This window comes from Balaenoptera physalus (genome assembly GCF_965194825.1).
Source record: "Balaenoptera physalus genome assembly, chromosome: 2".
NCBI lineage: Eukaryota > Metazoa > Chordata > Mammalia > Artiodactyla > Balaenopteridae > Balaenoptera > Balaenoptera physalus.
The window spans coordinates 161,476,991-161,493,202 of NC_138883.1; the positions used below are offsets into that span (position 1 = coordinate 161,476,991).

A 16,212-nucleotide genomic window follows, 5' to 3' on the forward strand; every position below is an offset into this window, starting at 1 on the left:
CTGTGTGGCTGCACCCGTGTCCTCAGCCAGGTCCTCTGGACGCGGTCCTGCACCCAAGATCCAGCGCCAGAGCTGAGCAGGCGTCAGCACAAGGGCAATACAGCCCAGCTTAGACGACAGGCCTATCAACTCAGCTGGCTGCGCTATTAAGAAATAAATGGAAATACGCACATTTACATTTGACCATGACATGCTCAGATTTGGCTTAAAATGCTACAGGGTATGATTCCGAATTAGTAAACAATGACACATTTTTCACCGCAGTCAGCCAAATAAGATTTTGAAATGAGAATTCAGACTCATTTTCATCTAGACTCCAAATTAATAGTTAAGAACTTATTCTCCACTCATATTCAGCTTAGGTTTGACAAGCAAAGTTGCCAAAAGAAAGCATCTGTTTTTGCAGCTTGAGAGCTACTTTTTTTTTTTTTTAAAGTTTACTTAGCATTCAGTTTCTATTTTTTAGGTGAGACTTTGTTTTTATTTTCAAATGAGATTTTGAGGTAAGGTAGTGATTTTCCTTATGATTCGATTATCAGGGACCAGATAGGTGATTCTGGATCCCACACTCCACTCCCCAGAATCCCCATCACTGGTGTGGGTTTTACCTCGTTCAAACTGCTCTCCAGCCATTTTCATCTTTTTTTAAACCGCAAATTGAAGATATGCCAGAAGAGTAGATGTAAAGTCACCAAAAAGCTACCTGTGCCAAGTCAGAGGCATAAAAATATCATCACAACATCTTCACACCTTCTAGAGAAACAAGACGTGACCAGTGAGAAAGACCCAGAATATCCAGGAGGACCTAGATTCTCAAGCTAGCTCCCTCCCCATTAGGAAGGACCACTGGGGCCAGATCCCACAAGCCGGCCTCCACTGCACACAAAGCAAACAATACCAGAACTTTCTTCCCACAGAGCAGGACATGAGTCACTCAGGCATTGCTCTATACACTCCCACATACAAACAAAAGATAAAGCAGGATGCAGATTTCTCTAGGGAGCAAAGTGGTTCAAATGAAAACTTTTGGAATTTATATACATGACAATGCTTCCACTATTGTAGCTATAAAAGACAGCACAGGAAAAATCAGGCAAGCACAGGCATAGGACCCCAGTTAAGAAAAAGATAAAATTAAGAACAGGAGTCACCAAACATTTCCTGTAGAGAAAAATAAAACTGAATAAGAAAGAAATCATTTGCAGGACCAAATGACAGCCATAATTCTTTCTTCTTTTAATTAGAAAATTTATCTAGGAATTAGTAATCAGTCAACCTACTTTCTACCTTCAGCAGAGTGAATACAGTCACAATGATGGGAAAGCATAAAAACCTAAAACATCATATATATAATTCATATATATGTGTGTGTGTGTGTGTGTGTGTGTGTGTGTGTGTGTGTATATATATATATATGTGTATGAATGACTAAGGATGAAACTACTACAATGAATGGTGTGTCTATGGGGATCTAGTTTTGGACAGTCTCCAACTTAGCTATTCAATCACTCTCTCAACCTCTAATTTAACACCTAATACACACTGCAAAGAAAGGGAACGGTCCAATGAGCTCCAGCTCCTCTTTTATGTTCCCATGGCTACCGCCTGGGTGCACACCTAAGGCACACCTGCATTCATTATTTCAACAGGTTCCCAGTGAAACTTCGGGTCCATCCTGGACCACTCTGCCAGTGTTCCAACATCTCTAAAACACTTCTTCATGCCATTTCTTTGCTTAATTTTTTTAAGACTTACAGGATAAAGTCCAAATTCTTTAGCATCACATCACATTAGAGGTGCCTCACAATTAACCTCAACCTACTTTTTATTAACTTTTCTCCAAGAATTCCTGAATAATAGTAATAACACAACTGAACACTCGCAGTATGTCAAGACAGCATCCAAAGGACTGGACATGCGTGAACGCACAACCACTTTATGGCATAAGCACTATTAGTACCCCCGTTCCATCCAGGAGAAATCTGAAGCATGAAAAAAACTGCCTGGGTTTGGTCTCCTGTGAGGAAGCAGTGGGCCGGGGTGACACCAGCTGGTCAGACTCCAGAGCCACACTGGACCCACCACGGTGCCCGTCTCCACCCTCCAATGTCCCACACGCCTGCGCTCTCTCCACTCTGAGTCCCAGCAGTGCGTTCTCAGTTACCACTTATCCCACTTGCCATCCTTTTTACGCAGGACCAAGACCACGCCTGAATGCAGACAAGAGCTACGTAGCGGTGACACTACGCAGCACACGGTCCGTGGAGCTGGCTGACCCATGCCTGTGTGGGCATGTATCTGCCCTGTCTGTCCGGTTTCTCCCTCCCAGGCAGCGAGAGCATCGTGCCACAGTAGGTTTCCCTGAAAAGATGCGGTGATCAAGCCAGGAGGCTTTCCTAACCCTTCCATTCCTCTGTCCCAAATGGAGGCAGATGAGGTACATGCTGGGTGTCGTTCAACACTCTGCCCAGGCCACGGGAGGAAGTGCCCTCTTTCCCTGCTCCCAGACGTTAGTGTCTGCAAGCCAGCACTGAGCTCTCTGCTACATCAACTCTCAGCCCTTCACCAAATTTGGAGCCAAATGATTGCCTGTGGCACAAAATTCATTTTACACTTAAGAACCTCAGCCTCAGGCTTTACTGGATGATTCTTTTGCAAAGGAGACACTCCAAAAGGCCACGGGTTTAGAGTTTTTTTAGACTGGCTGCAAATGGTATCAGCTGAATGTCACACATCATCTTGCTGAAGGCTTTTTGGAAACAGCTGATGAGAACAGAGAACAGAGAACAGATTGCCGGAGAGGTGAACGAGCTCTGGTAGCTTCCTCTTCGCTCTCGCAGCTTTGTCAACCCAGAGACATGCTGAGACCTTCGAAGCCTGGAGAGAGATCTCTTACCATTCCCCAGAGCACTGCGAAGTCAGCTCTGATAGCTGCCTCCCTCATTAGTACCGGAGCGCACAGGTTAAAATAAATTAACATAATTCAAAGATGCAGATCCATTCCCTCAAACGCCTGAGAGAAGGCACACACCAAAGAATTAAAACTGCGACAACCAGAAGTTCTACAAAGCACCCACTGTTTACAAACGCATCTGAGGAACTGGGGTTTAACTCTCATTAAGACAAAGAGAAACATGCTAAAATATTTTAATGGAAACTGACCATCAACTTTTCTTTCCCCCACAGATAAAAGAAAACTATAAATAGACATAAGGATAATTTGTTAGTTCTTGACATACCCACACACAAAGGGCCAACAGCCTTGCGGGCACAGAAGAAAAGTGGATCACTGTTTCAGGCTGACAGCGACGACGACGATGATGAGTACTGACCAGGTAACAGGCAGTATTCTAAACTTTAGTCGTTTTTTTTTAAATTCAAGTAGAGCTGATTTACAACGTTGTGTTAGTTTCTGGTGTACAGCAAAGTGATTCAGTTATATACGTATATATACACATACATATGTTATATACAGTTTATACGTGTGTGTGTGTGTATATATATATATATATATACATCTTCCTCAGATTCTTTTCCATTATAAGTTATTACAAGATATTGAATATAGTTCCTTGTGCTATATAGTAGGACTTGTTGTTTGTCTATTTTATATATAGTATAAACTTTAGTCATTTAATAACCATTTCATCCTTACAACTGTCCTATCAGTGACCCCATTTTACTGATAAACTGAGACAGAGAAGTTAAATCATTTGCCCACAGTTACAGTCAGTGGTGGATCAAGAATTCAGACGCTGGTGCTGGAGCCCACACGGGCCACTACGCTCTGCTGCCTGTGGGACCAGCTCTTCCTAAACTCCCCGGAGGACATGCAGGACGAGAACACCCTCGTCAAGATCCACAAAGGTGACGGATTCTAATGCCCCTGCCTGCCAGAAAAGCTACCATGAGGTCGAAGCCAGGCAGGCAGGGGGGCGGACGAGCGCTCCACGCGCTCCCTGCGCCACCCACTTCCCCAGACCCCCGCCACGCGCTGGGGCGAGTGACTGGGTCAGGCCAGTGGACTGTAAGGAGGGACGCGTCTCACTTCCAACGTACCTCTTCCATCTCTCTCCTCCTGCTGAAGTGACCCTAGAGAGGATGAAGAAGGGTCACCTAGCCTGCGTGTAACTCTGTTCAAGCAAGTTGTATTAAACCCTGAGACTTGAAGGTTGATGAGTTGTGAAACCTCGCATCAATGACGCTGCCTAATGTAAGAGGCACAAGGACATGTTCCTGAACTTGAATTCCCTTCCCTCTGTGCTCCGGCTGACTCTTCCTCCCCCAGGCTCCTCCACGCTGGAGTTAGGTCCCACTGCCACCTGTGTGAACGGGTTTATTGCGTTCCCAGAGGCCACAGGGAGCGACCTCCAGAACAACGAGGCCAAGTAAGCAGGGGGTGTTGGGCCTCCTTCCAACGGGGCCCCACTCCAACCCCTGTCAAACACACCTGATGTCTGGAGCAGAACAATCACAATCAAGTAAATCACTGCAGCCTAGTTTCACGTGATAAAAAAAGGCCGAGAGGCAATGGGGAACCTTACTCTTGCTCTGTGGTGCCTTCACTGCCATTTTCTCAAGTAAGTCTGGACACCACCTGGTAGCGACATGGCACGGTACTTCTCCAGATCCATGACTTCTTCTACGACTCCTCCCAGATTCCATTTCTTCTCTATGGAAAGGATTCCCCATTCTTACAGACAACAAATGACTTGAAGAGATCCACGGGGCCTCCACGGTAATTCTCATCACCACTGGGAAATAAGTGTTCTGAGTCAACCCTGAAAAGGGCAAGACTAGATAGAGTGCTAGTGCTATGTACCGAGCTGATATCACATCTGCAGAAGCACACAAATGCCAGCTTCATCAAAGTAAACGGTGGGCGGCCGGGACAGAGGTAACAGCCACACAAAGCCCAACACAGACACACACCCAACTACCATAAGCTTCCCAGCCACGTCACACGACGATGATCAGTACACAATGTTCACTAGTGTCATCAGTGATGCCGACAGTGCCGCGGGTGCCAGTTTCTCTTCCTTTTAAAAATCAGGTGCTAAAATGATGTGTAAAGCTGTTCCTTAAAGAATTATGGGGGAAAAGCGACCATTTCTTCTTCACATCCAACATGACAACACTATATCACGAAAAGATGTCTTTTTTACAAAAACTGGTTTTTATTGACAGATATAAAATAAAAACTATTCCTCATCAGCTCTTCAGAGCTGGCAATGCCACTCGCCTGGCCCACTGAACGACTGAGTCTCCACATCTGAAGGCATGACAGGAGGGAGCGGGCCTGCAAAGTTAGCTGGAAGCGGGCAGTCCTGATTCATTATCCTGGTTTAAAGCCCCCATCTGCCCACAGGACCAAGCTCCACTTCCTCTGATGGCACACAACCTGCCCCAAACTACCCTTCCAGCCACACTCTCACTCATGACCTTCCATGTCCCTCAAGACCAGCCTCATAAACCTGTTAGCTTTCTCCTTGAAACAAACTGCGCCTGGTCAAGTTCCAGCGCCTCTGCTCCTGCAGCTCTCCCTGCCTAGAGTGACCAGCTTAACCCTGTTCCTCTCCCTTCTTGGCTGGAAAAAAGCCTTTGCATCCTCCAGAGCAGTGTCAGTTAGCTCCACCTCCCAAACCACCCCAAAAAGCAGGTCTCGTTGCACACCTCCTGCCAATCAGACTGTCCCTTGTCCTGAAGCCCCTGGAATATGGAAGTTCTTGAGCTACCACTTCAAAGTTCAGATCACATCTCATCTTCACTGGCATCTTTTCTGGCAGCCCTTTTACCACGGACCTCAAATTGCTTGAAGGCATGTTGCCAAAGTCTCAAGACGAAGAGAAGCACCTCAGAGTTCTACTGTGCTGCAGGCAGCCTCTGAGACGCTCCCCTGCAATGATTCCCGCCTCTAAGAGGGCACTCACTCCCTGCATAATCCCCTTTCCCGCCTGTGGGTGGGATCTGTGATTTGCTCCTAATCCAAAGAATACAGGTGATGCCAGTTCTGTGATCAGACTGCAAAAGATGTGCCTTCTATCTTGCTACAGATTCTCTCTCTCTCTCTCTCGCTCGCTCTCGCTCTCGCTGGATTTGATTAAGTTAGGCTGTGAGTCAGCGTGGAAGCAGATCTGCCCTCAGTCAAGGCTTCAGCCACCCCACTGCATCCTGCAGAGACACAGCTAAGCCACGCCCAGACTCATGACCCACAGAAGTTGCTATAATAAATGTATTTATTGTTACACTTATTAAAGTGTTTTAATAAACATGTTGTTTTTCACTGTTGAATTTGTGGTGATTTGTTACACAGCTGTAGAAAACTAACACAGAAGGGACAGGTTTAAAAGGGTAGAAATCCTTGGGCTGAAAGATCAGTATCTGCAACTTGATTCTCTAACAGAGGCTCCATGGCAGAAGGGAACTTGAGAGGTCAAGTTCAGCCTCCACTGGCTCCACATCTCCACTTAAGAAAGAGGGAGAGGGACTTCCCCAGCGGTCCAGTGGTTAAGACTCCATGCTTCCACTTCAGGGGCATGGGTTTGATCCCTGGTCGGGAACTAAGATCCCACAAGGCACGCGGGACGGCCAAAAAAGAAAAAAAAAAAAAGAGGGAGAGAGCTCTGTCCTGAACATGACAACTCCCTGTCTCTGCCCTCACTCTCCATCCAGTTCTGTCAGGCTGGTATGCAAGTAGAGCAGCGGGGAATGTCGAAGAGACCCAAGCTGCTTGTTTTATATCATCTTCCACTTGGGGAGCCTGCCTCTTCCTTGGTTGTGCTCCAAATGTAAGACCCTTTTTGACTGTTTTGTCCCCAGAGTTTGTGAAAGCCTCTGCTTATTCTGGGCTTTGACACTGTTCTGAAAAGTCAGTGCTTCTCATGCATCTATGGTTTCCTCCTTCAAGGGGAATAGGACAAGGTTGATTTTTTTTCTTCCTTTGTGTTTCTGTACCATCCAAGTCATGTAAGAATCACAGACAACTTTATCGCATAGGGGCAGAATACCTCTTATCTATACATTTTATTATTAATTTTTATTTTACAGTGAGTTCTTCAAAGCGTTCCCTATACTGTGTCTTTCTTTCCTAGGAATCACCTGTACATCAGTTTCAATTAAGACAATTTCTCTTTTCACGTTAGAATCACAGTACATTTTTCTGCTCCTGGCTCTGTTCCTCTCCCTCTTGCCACTCTGGCCCAGACTCTAGAGAGCAGGAGACCAGCTGGTTTTCTGTTCACAGCCGTTACTTTCCAGCTGCCAACGGTTACTTCAGTGACTCAAACTTCTTGGAGTGTGTGGCCTGGCCTCCCCGTGCGCGGCTGCCCCACTTCAGACGCCCAGACAGCAGCTGCGGCCGTGGCTCCCACAGCTGGCACCCACGCCTGGGTCAGCATGGCGGGCTCTCCCAGCACGGGAGCTCAAGAAAAGGCAACGAAGGCACTGAAGCCACCACTGCCGTGACCTGGGCACCCACAGTCGAGCGGGCTCACCGTGGTAGATGCAGGACCCACCCTCCTGAAGGCAGCTGGCCACACGGCATCACGGCTTCTGATCTGGACTTGGGCCAGAAGCTTGGTGATTCCTGGTCATAATATACAGCCTAGCAAGTCCTTGAGGGAGACACAGTCTTCTCAACATAGTTTGCTTCTCTGCCTAGTAATGAGCTATGACGTAGGGTCAATTTGATTTCTGCTCTCATCTCTGTGCCTGGGTCGAGGCAAAAGAGTACTTTTGTTTTTCTCCATATCCAGAAAAGAACAAACATTAAGCGGGGGGCAAGAACACAAGTAGAGCCATTAATGATGAAACAATACAGTTTGTTGGTTTGTTTTCATCAATTTCTAATGCCAGTTTGCCTAGGCCTTCACTCAGTCCATCTTCAACATCCTTGAGCAGAGCTGGAGATGTTTTTCGTGCCTTTTCTCTTCTGAAAATAAACTTCCCTCAACCCCTTTTTTTTTTTTCACTTATTTTGAGTGGAAAAAATACTTCCGAGTGAGAAAGGAAGATGCTTTTGCTTGAACAGCCACTCCCTGCCCCCGACCCCGCAAAAAACTTCGGGAAATTTAGAACTGAGCCTGCTCCTGGCAAAACAAATTTTTGCTATAGCTGTTCAAGGAGAAGACTGACAGGCAATCGTTTAATTCGGCAGTCACAGAGCTGGAAGGGAAAAGTGTTGTGTGGTCCTCTGGTAGATCCCAGGGCTTCGTTATCACCTCCCGAGCAATGAGGTGGTCCCAGAGCAACACACTGCAGCCTCCTCCCGGGAGCAAATGCTCTTCTGCAGAGGCCCGCCCTCAGCCCCCCATTCCACTCTTCTCATCAAATCTGCAAGGGAGCGATCACAGGGCAGCTGGGGGCCAAGGATGCGAAGAAGCACATGGCACTCATGATAGAACCCCCCCGCCAAATGGGAACGCACTCAAACACAAGTGCCGCCCGCCCGCTGGGCAGCGTGCCAGCCGGCACCTCCCCTGCCAGCCCTGCGTACCCTTCAGAGCACAGTTCACAGCAGTCTGCGTTCCAGAAAGTACACACGCAAAAGTCTCTTTTCTTCTCCACCATCTTCTCCTTCCCTCAAAAGCAAGCAAGCAAGCGCTGATTAAAACAACAGATCACTACCACAGTGTGCCTCCTATTAAAAAGAAAAACCCAACAGTCTGGAAATTCATGCTGAGGTTGCCACAGCAACAGTTCCACAGCCCAACTCACAACATTAACCATTCCAGGCCAAAATGCTGTAAAGATTCCCGGGGCGGGGAAGACTCCCTTGTTTTATGATTTGAATTCTCTCCATTGAAAACACTGTTTAAGCACATATTGTACCATTAATATTCCTGCTCCCAGTTATCTAACAAACAGCAGATAACTCTGGAGATACCTACTGATAGTTCTTTCGGGTGGAGGACTGGGAGAGATGTTGGTTAGGAAACACTCTTAGAGTTCTTAGAACAAAAAATACGCTTTCTCAACAACGCATATTCTTAACCAAGCACACGAAGTTATTTCAAGTAATCCAATCAGGTCAGCAACCAGGAGGCTCCAGACTGTGACGCAGTGTCTCCTCCCTCTGTGAACTGGCAAATTCAAAGGGACCCACTGAAGTGCTCTGAACATTCATTCCCAAAGGAGGAGGGGGAGGGGTGAGAAGAAGGTAACTGTTCGGCTTCCCCTCCCAGAACAAAACCCCAGCACTGTACCAGGGAGGTTCTGAATAAAATGCCTGTTCATCGCATTACAAGGACGAGTTCTTAGTGTCTCACAAAGGCCACCAGGCTTCCTCTACAAAACTGCCCACATCAAATACATATTGCTGGAAGGGAATCCAAATAGAAAGGAAAGCTATCCACGGGGCTGGAATCAGGCAAGAGAGATGCGGGCATGTCCAAGAGGCGCTGGTGAGACTCCAGCTCCACGTGTTTTCTGAGAGCCCCTATAAATAGGAGAACCATATGCCTGGCCTTCCATTCCAATAAAGCCCTATCTCCAAGGTTTGAGGCACGTGTCCTCAAACACCAGTTTGGAGGCTGATCCGGTGTCCAGTCAAAATGTTCCCAATCTATAGGAGAAAGCACTCTCAGGGTTCCCAGTGTAACGGGAGAATTTTCCCCCTGTGGCGTGGAAAGGAGCATATTACTGAGATCTGCTCAGGGGAGTCCAGCAACACATTCCCCTGTCGGTACATAAAAATAAAAGATCTATTACAGAAGAGATACAACCGCGTTTCAGTTGAGGAAAACAAACACAACAGCCTGTTTTCCTTTGCAGAAAGATGCTCCCCCCTGAAGCTAAAAAGCACGCTTCCTGTGTTGACCCACGCCGCAGGCAGGCGGGACCTAAGGTCACGACACCATCTTCCCACCACTTCAATACTCTAGTGCCCAGATTCAGTGGTGGGGCAGGAGGCGTCCAGGAGAGGGGAGCAGAGAAGGCAGTGGCCACGGAAGGAGCCCTGCACGTGGACAGACAAGGAACCCGGGCAGCTGAGGGTTGGCAGCCAGACACGGGGTCCACATTCTCCACAGCGTGCGAGGGAGTTACAGTCTGACCACATTAGGGAGGGATATTCAAAACACGACTCTTGATTTCAGGATGCCTTTAGCTGCCTTCTGATCAAACGTACACAGCAAGCACTAAAGCAAGAGCTTGATGAAACGTGAAAAGAGAAAAAAACAAAATATGAAAGAAACACAGTCAGCCTGCAAGGTTCTCGAAGTCAATTTGCACAACACTGGTTTGGAACTCAAAATGCATTTCCACAGCAAGTCTGCTATCAGCCCAGGCTGTGATGGACTTAAGGACAGAACCAAAGGACCAGGGAAGCCAAGCGCTGTGTGTGTCTGTTCCCAGGCCCTCGAGATGCCTAGGCCGCATCAGTCGTGGGCCTCAAGCCAAACATCCTCCCAGACAGCTTGAGGCTACCTCACTCCCATAAATGCCATTTGGTTAAATGAAACAGTAAAAATGAAGCACGTTTTCAGCTGTTTTAGAGGAAGAAATACGTACTAAGGCATTTCATCTACAAATTTACTGAACTGGAAACTTTCAGATTTTTCTAGACCAAATACACTATGCATTTTGTAAAATACAGGAGAGCTCCAGTTCAAGAGCAGTTACAAAACTTATGGTCTTAGGAGTCTGAATTAAGGACTAACTTTGAGAGAACTGTGTGGCAGCTTATCTACCAGAAAGTATGATTAAGTATGATTAAGTGGGTGTTTCCTACTATATTTACACATCAGGAAGAGAAACAATAACAATAAAAAAGAGAGCCCCTGGGGACTTCCCTGGTGGCACAGTGGTTAAGAATCTGCCTGCCAATGCAGGGCACACGGGTTCGAGCCCTGGTCTGGGAAGATCCCACATGCCGTGGAGCTACTAAGCCCCTGCGCCACAACTACTGAGCCTGTGCTCTAGAGCCCGTGAGCCACAACTACTGAGCCCGTGTGCCACAACTACTGAAGCCTGCGTGCCTAGAGCCCGTGATCCGCAACAAGAGAAGCCACCGCAATGAGAAGCCCGCGCACCGCAACGAAGAGTAGCCCCTGCTCGCCGCAACTAGAGAAAGCCCATGAGCAGCAACGAAAACCCAACGCAGCCAAAAAATAAATAAACAAATAAATTAAAAAAAAAAAAGAGAGCCCCTGTCTTAAGAGATCTTATAGTTATTTTCTTCTAATTTTCTGCAGTAGACGTATATTACTTTTATAAATACAGAAAAAGTCATTTTGAAAACATTTTAAGGAAACATATAATGAATGGTACAGGAATTTAGAGAAGGCTGAGGTTCATATGAATAGGCTTAGGAGGGAAAGAGGAGGGCGTGGGAGGGGAGGGGAGTGGGAGGAAGAGGAAGGGAGAAGGAAGGGTTGCGGGGAGGAGCAGACCGGGAAGAGACTCTCAAAAGCAACAGCTGAGGCTACCATTTATTGCGAGCTCTCAGATCCCAGGCTCCCGACAAGCATAATCTCATCTCATCCTTGCAGCCACCCAGCGGAGTAGGTCTTATAATTTCCATTTTAAAGGTAACAAAACTGAAAACTAGGGTGACTTGCCCGAAGCACACATCTAGTAAGTGGCGGAGTCTGTGCTCTTTCTACTCTGCTAGGAATTTTTCAAGTGGGTTCTGCGTTACCAGAGGGATCCTGGGACACTTGGCCTCCGTCACCGCCCTGAGCAGGGCAGGCTCTGGGTCCCATACAGCCTCACCTGAGCAGTTCCATCTTAACCCATTTGCTGTATCTTCAGTATCTGTGTAAGATAGCATTTTTTTAAAATACAGGAGTTCCCAACACTTCAAAAAATAAACAACAGTTTGAAAACCACTGCCCTATGCCACCGTGCCAACTACAAAGGCCCTGAGGGGCTGAGATATATTTGGCAGGTATATAGATATATTTATGCTGGACTGGGGACACGGAGGGAGGAAAAGGGCTGCGCTGGGCATGTGCTGGGAAACAGAAATGAGACGGAAACATGAGAGCTAGGAAGTTCCAAAGGATGTGGAGTGAGGCAGAGGTGAAGGAGCCTTTCTACTGGTGACAACCATCCACCTCCTGCTCACATAAAAACCAAACATGCAGGCCACCCTCAAAGCAACCAGCATTTAATAAAAACTTCAGAAAGCCCGTTGTTCCGTTAGGGCCAGCTTTGATTTAAAAAATGCAAATACCAAGACAAATGCAACACATGTGCAACTCTATTTTAAAACCACCTGAATGTGTGCCAATCCTGCAAAAGAATGTGGGTTTTCTCAGCATTCCCACTCCCTATGCTGTCTCACCAGGTATGCTGGGCAAGTTTTTGGGGGTGTTTCTCCATCCTAGGTTTGCCTCCTACTAATTAAACACTGAAAGGCAGCGCAAAGGGCATTTAGACAAGGTCAAACTTAACTGACAAGAATTCATCTTCAGCCATAATATAAAGAAAGATCAAATTATGCTATTGTGCTGATTTATATGGTATACTTATACAAACATAATCTGATAGTTCTCACAGTTTTAAAGTATTATCCTTAAGAGCAAGCCAATAATGAATGTTTGGTATGAGATTTTCCATTTTCCATGATTTATTACGAAGCGATACTCTGTTTAGCAGAGAGCAGTTTTCAAATAGACAAGCGGTAATTCATTCTGTTCATTTGGTTTCACACTCATGACCAGGATCGGATGATGGGAATCCTCCTGAGAGATGGCTACAATAATGCATTCTACTGCACACGCAAGTTGTCTGAGCCTTGCATTCAATGGCTTTACAGAAGTCAAGAGATAAAAGGGGTTTTGAGCTCTCACTGATTTGCTGTAAAAGTCACAGTTCTCTAGCTCTTAAATTCGTTCTTAAGATCGGGGTGTTGAAACGGTTCTGTTTAGCTTGGCAAACACTTACTGAGCACCCGATATGTGCGCCAGATGCAGTGGAAATGCTGGGAATTCAAAGATGATACAGACAATGTGGTGGCCCTGGAGGAGTCTGTGAAATTCAGAGCAGTGAAATATATGTAAACGGACAACTTCTGTATAACTTAAGCACAGATCAGGGTACTATGGAAATACAGAAAGAGCCTGTGATAGGCAGAATAATGGCCCCAGAGATGTCCACATCCTAATCCCAGGAACCTATAAATATGTTACCTGACATAGCAAATGGGAATTTAAATTGCAGATGGAATCAAGGTTGCTAATCCACTGACTTTAGAATAGGGAAATTATCCTGGATTATCTGGGTGAGCCCAATGTAATCCACTTAGAAGTGGAAAACAGAGGCAGAGGAAATGTGATGAGAGAAGCAGAGTCAACAGACACTAGGCTGCTGACTTTGAAGACAGGGAAGGGGGCCATGAGCCAAGGAATGCAGCTGGAAAGGGCAGGGAAATAGGATTCTCCCCTAAATCTGCATGAAGTACCGCCAATCCCTCGATGTTAGCCTAGTGATACCCATGTCACTTCTGAACTAGAGAACTACCAGATAATAAATACACTTCTGTCGTTTTAAACCACTAAGAGTGCAGTGATTTGTTAAGGCAGCAACAGAAAATTAATCGACAGCCCTTCAGTGGGAAGATACAACTATTTATATGTGAAAACACTCATTCTTACCAATGTTTCATCAGCCACGCTCAGCAAGGAGGGTGAGGCTGTTAAACCTTAATGCTCGATCCAGAAGCACAAATGGCCGAGCCGCACACATTCATCGTGTTATAGTAAGTCTCAAGGGCCTGTTCTCACACACTCACCAGCCAAGAGAGCTGTCACTTGGGAGACAAAGTCGCCAAATACAAGGCCACAACTATTCTGCCAGCACCACCACTTTGAACGTGTAAGTGCCACGTGTACGATGCTCACGTAGGCCTTCTGAAATGTCTGCTAGCAGAGTCTATTCTGCTGCAGCCTCAGACAACAGAGACTATAAATATAGCTTACTATGGAGCCCAGCATTTAAATGTGATACCACAAAAAGCTGCAGAATCACGGGCCAGAGAAAGTCAGCTCCTCTGGAATTGCTCTCCAGAGGAGTAGAAAATAGCCCCAAAGTTACCTGCCAGGCCACATTCTGAAACATTAAATGAAAATGAAGGTGGGAAAGCACAGAGGGACTGTTGCCCCTGGATCCCAGCCTGGTATTTGTCTGCCCACTCGAGACGACCCCGGGGAGCAGAGCCTCAGCAGGACCAGGGCCAGAGGGGAAGGGCCGCACCTAATTCGGTTATTTTCAGGAAAGCCGGGCGCCGGTATGAAATTCTACAGCTGTGTTCAGAATCCATCAACGATCTGTGGCTTAAAATATTATCTTGTGGATGCTGGCAGCAAGTTTAATTCTACGTGCTATATATTAACTACTAAATTTATTACACTGTCTGAAATTTTGTCTTATTTTTTGAACTTAGAAAACTGCCCACAGTAAGTTTTTAAATCACAAGCAAACTGTGTGCATATAATCACTTTTAAGAACATGTGCACCCTCCCCTCCTCCCATTTCTTTTTCACGTAATTTTATTGGAGTACAGGTGCTTTACCACGTCGCGTTAATTTCCGCTGTACAGCAAGATGACCCTCCTCCCTTTCCTTGAGCTCCTTCTTTTTCCTCATCTACTCATGGCTCCTCGGAGGTCTCACCCAATGTCCGACTTTGCACGTGTGGTCAGCAGGCTGATTAAAGCCGTTCCCCGTCCCACCACAGGAGGGACACTGAGCAGACAGTCTCGTTGCAGCTGAGGCGCTCCGGTTATCGCAGCGGTAGGGTCTCCTCTTCATCACTACCCTCCCCTGGTGCTCAGCACAGCCTCGCCAGTCATTGCAAACCCACATTTTCTCAGGGGAGTGCCTCCGACCCCTTGTACACTGACGGGGGAGGCCATACGTCATCAGCACACACAGCTCTCCCGAGAGACCTACGAGACAAAGAGTCACCGTCCTCTACAAGGGATCCCTTTCCACCCCAGCCCTGCCTTCTCACCAACACCGAGGAGGGAAGGAGAGGGCAGCCCCACAGACCTGACGTCATACAAAGACAAAGAAAAAAGAACTCGCAGGATGTGACAAATGACTCCTCAACCAGCCAACAAACACCAAGTTAAGTGCCCCCGGGTCACCAGCTGTCCTTTTACAGGATCTCGATACAAATTTTCATCTAAATCTAATAGAATGTCGCATCCAAAGGTCCAAAAAGCACATCCAATTCCTATTCCTCTATTTCTCATTTTAATCAGACTGTTGGGAACAAATATATAAACAGACAAAGGATCAAGACACTTATGAGAAACATTAGTATAGATATGAAGTGATGTTTAGAACTCACATATTTATGTTAAATTATGCCTTCATGTTCACTGAAATGGACAGTACAGTGCTAACCCTCTTCTTTCAAGTGGCTCAGCAAAGGGCCACTGTCACTCTCAACTAAAGCACCTAACATCTCATTGTTGGATGGAGAGACCACACTTTTCTCATCTATGGAGCACACCCCAAGAGCTACATTGAATGTGATGGTTCTGATGATGGGTACTGCAAAGTTTTTTTTAACTTTTATCTACTATTAGGAATATCACAGTGAAACGAAATTTCACTTATTTTAAAAGAAAGATCAGGTGCTGGTGAGGATGCAGAACAACTAGAATTCTCAAACTTTGCTGCTGGGAGTATATATTCCACTCTGGGAAACTACTGACAAAGTATTTCACCTATGAACTAAAATTTGCAGGTACCAAGCAACAATATTACACTGCAAGTTCTTTTAAACACAAAAACTCCAGTGGCCACACAGGAAGACAACCACTGTGCTATCACTGTTTACTCAACCTCCTGTTAACACAGTAGTAGCGCCAGGGGCTGGAGATGGCAAGCTCCAGAGTCAAGTCATCGTGAACTTTCCCTCACAACCAATGTGCCTGGGCAGCTTCGTCCACAGATATGGAGCCCGGTCCACTTCGGAGCCTCCCTGTGAACCGAAAGAGAAGGCTTATCAAAGTTAAACAAAAGCCTCAACAGTCTTTGCAGCAAATGTATGGAAGCTAGACGCAAAAGATTTGAGGAGGAAGAGTATCTCATCACTGACATTGTTTAGAACAGCAGGCAAGAAAAAAAAAAGGGAGGCTGACTTTTGGTCAGCTTTATCATAGTTTTTAAATTCTCTACAATGGGGCTTCCCTGGTGGCGCAGTGGTTGAGAATCCGCCTGCCAATGCAGGGCACACGGGTTCGAGCCCTGATCTGGG

General features: G+C 46.4%; 1 protein-coding gene and 1 long non-coding RNA gene across 3 annotated transcripts in view; both read right to left on the minus strand.

Moving 5' to 3' along the window:
- The window catches only part of CCNY (cyclin Y), a 122,356-nt gene that overhangs the window by 67,850 nt on the left and 38,294 nt on the right, over window positions 1–16,212 (minus strand). The window lies entirely within an intron of this gene.
- Window positions 358–16,212, minus strand: part of LOC309655059 — a 38,172-nt gene continuing 22,317 nt past the window's right edge. Inside the window, exon 2 of the long non-coding RNA XR_014260591.1 lies at window positions 358–16,140. This is a non-coding gene — a long non-coding RNA (uncharacterized lncRNA). The remainder of the gene's footprint in view (window positions 16,141–16,212) is intronic.